The sequence below is a fragment of the Zingiber officinale genome, chromosome 3B (genome assembly GCF_018446385.1).
Source record: "Zingiber officinale cultivar Zhangliang chromosome 3B, Zo_v1.1, whole genome shotgun sequence".
Classification (NCBI taxonomy): Eukaryota; Viridiplantae; Streptophyta; class Magnoliopsida; order Zingiberales; family Zingiberaceae; genus Zingiber; species Zingiber officinale.
In genome coordinates, this window is record NC_055991.1 from 89,221,345 (window position 1) to 89,224,513 (window position 3,169).

At 40.0% G+C, this 3,169-nt stretch overlaps 1 pseudogene; it reads right to left on the bottom strand.

Annotated features, from left to right (window-relative positions):
- Positions 1-1,033: 1,033 nt before the first annotated feature.
- On the bottom strand, positions 1,034-1,884 carry LOC122055007 (annotated as a pseudogene).
- Between the last annotated feature and the right edge of the window lie 1,285 nt (positions 1,885-3,169).

Here is a 3,169-nt window from a genome sequence, read left to right on the forward strand (position 1 = left end):
ATAGAGCCAGTAAAATTCATAAAACATGTCAAGAAGCTCAACTCTCCAATACTTTTATTCTGCACAAATTCATGTGAGATGTAATGGTCTTGAGAACTGAATGAAGCCCCATCAAATGTACATTAGACGTTATCATAAATTACTAAGTGAATTGCAACCTCAGCAGTTTTTCAGTCATTTTGTTATAAGCAATTGCATGCAGCTTTAGGAAATGTTTGCAAGAGAAAGCAAAACTGTGTCATGTTTACAATCTTCATTATGTTGCTTGGTTACCTGTGAAAAAACTCTACAGTCAGCTATTGGAATCAAAATCTTCAAGAAAGTAATTTGAAAGTTCAAAATATATTTAAAGAAACTCTATGTTACATATGAAGAAAACATACAATCAGCATGCTAACTTCATGCTGATTACATCATAATCAATAAGATCCTCATGGTAATTTCTAATAAAATAGCAATATCAAAGATTACCTTGACTGTCCTTTTGCTGTACTTTCCAATTCCCTCTAGATCACCAGTCTGCAAATAGCAAATGTAACCAACTAAGACAGCAAAAGAAATTCTAGCATACTAAAGAGTCCCAATAAAGGTACTTGTTATGCACAAGCAATGACCTCAATTATTGTGTTTAGATCGTTAGTTGCATCTTCCCTCTTTGAATATATAAAGAAAAAAATAAGCTTAAAGATTATCATTATCTTGCAACAAAAAAAAAAGGAGGGGGACAATGATAAAACTATAAAGACTAGCCTTTTGACAAGTTCTTGTTTCTTCAGCCCTGGAGGTTGACCGTCAAATACATATCTGGCATCAAAAAGATGATAATAAAATATGGTGGTTGAATGAGAAACAAAATGATATTTAGACATGCAAATGGACTTACACTGGCTCGATACCTACTTCTAATAATCTAATAGTTCGATTGAACATCCCTTCATGCTTTTTCTAAAAAAAACACTTGGATCTCAACTAAAACCTGACATCCCTATGTTAACAAAAAATTATCAACGAATAATGCACATTTAAATATTTTTTAATTAATCAAAGCATTCTGGTAATCCTTGAGCAGTGAATCAATCCACTTCCCCATCGATCCAATCGGGATGGCTACAGCTGTGGCCACAGCTGCAGCAACAGGTGGGGTGGCTATGGTAGCGATAATTATCGAGCATATCAAGAAGGTGGTCAATGTGGCCGCGAAGATGATGCTCGAGACTTTCCTCCAGGACTTGATGGATTTGAGCTTCTTGACAAGCTTGTTCTTTCTCATTTGCATTTTGTCGAGCATCTGGAGCTGTTGGTGGTGGATGGACCGGAAAGCCTTGAAGAACTCTTCCGTGAAGGGATCACCGACTACCTTAAAGGCCTCATCTCCATCAGAGTACGAGAGTTCCTCGCATTGTCTCCTTTGTGGTGCTCCTCCTCGGTGAAGCGCTGCAGCGCGACTTGGAGGATGAGCTGGTTGTCGCGAGCTTTAGTGAGGCACTTTTTGAGGATAGTGCAGAAGTCAAGAGTTTGGAGGTTGTTCTGGAAGTAATCCTCGACGAGGTCGAAGAGCTCGGTGTTCTTCCACACATCGCGCTTGCAGTCGAGGATGACCTTGACCACCTCCTGGTTCATCTCGAGGAGGCAGCCGGTGATCTCCCTGAGGGAATTGAGGGAGAGGGAACGGACTTGGACGCCGTTGGTGAGGGTGGAGATGGCACGACCGGTGCAATGCTGGAGCGTGGAGTTGAAGGTCTCGAGCTTGAGATTGAGGTAGCAAGCCTCCTCGTAAGACATCAGCTCCGCCAGACACGGGAGGTGTGCGTGTCCATCTCCTCTACCGGCGCTGGCATTTGCAACAGCTAGGCTGTGCGGTCTCGTGCTGTGTTGACCTCCCATCTAAGGATCTAGAAAAAAAGATGTAAACAAGTTGAGATTTTTACCGCTGAAAATGATGGAAAATCCGAAGTCTAAAGGGGAAAAGTGAATGGATCGAAGAAATAAACAAGAACCAAATTAGCAACTTGACGAGAGGAGAGCACACCGTCGTGGAGGAAGATCCAACGGAGGCGACACCCCTTACTATTGTGTGGTCGATAGGATGGTGTGAAGAGATTGTATGAGGAGAGGGAAAGAAAAATGGCTAGAGTTCGGGAACGCGAAGGGGAAAACACGGCGCCGAAAAGATATTCGGAGAGAGGGAAAGCAAAATTGTGAGGGAAAAATTACCAAAGTCAAATACAACGGTTTTATCAAAACTGTTGTCATAGCCCCTAAAAACGCGCTTAAAGACAACGGTTTTAGAAACCATTGTAAAAAGTGTTGTTGATTTAAAAAGTAGTCACTCAATGACAACAGTTTTCACAAAACCGTTGTCTTTTATATTTAATGGGGAGTTCAAAGATAACAGTTTTGTCAAAAATCGTTGTCGTTTAGCAAATTTACAATGAGTTCTCTTAAAACCATTGTCTTTTAACATTTTTGTTGCAGTGGTTCCGAACCAAGTAAAATCGAATCGTGTCTTTTACTTTTTTTTTTTATTTATATTTTCACTGCACGTACTTTAATTTCATAACCGAAAAGATAAGATTTTTGGAAACCACATGATTCATCCCCCTCTCATGTGCATCTTGATCCAACATATATGTCGTTATTAAATATAGTGATAGATTTAAATACTCCGTTGCTATATTCCCTAAGCTAATTAGTGACAGATTCATTTAATTCTGTCATTATTAGCGATGAAATTAAATTAATTCATTGTTAATATCTTGAATGGAATTTAGATTATATTTATTGAATTAGCGATAGATATTAATATTCTGATACTTATTAACAATAGAATATATATATTCGTCGCTAATTCGATAAATGGAACTAGTTGATGTATTAACGACGAATATTAAAATTCATTGCTAATCTTTATTAAAAAATAAAATAACTGTTGGAACCCCGAGGTGTTTTGATGTGATCAAACCAAGTTAAGTTAGGTCCTGCGTTGTTTAACCCTTGTGTCTAAGTGTGCAGGAACTTAGGAACACAGGAAGTCGAGCGGAAGACGCGGCTAGCGAGAAGGACGGCACGGGAAAGAGCCGACGGGCTCGGTGCGTCCGAGGGACGAGGTGTCCGCGGAAGAGTACACCGGTGGACGAGAAGAACGTGCGCGGCGTTCGAGGGACGAGAA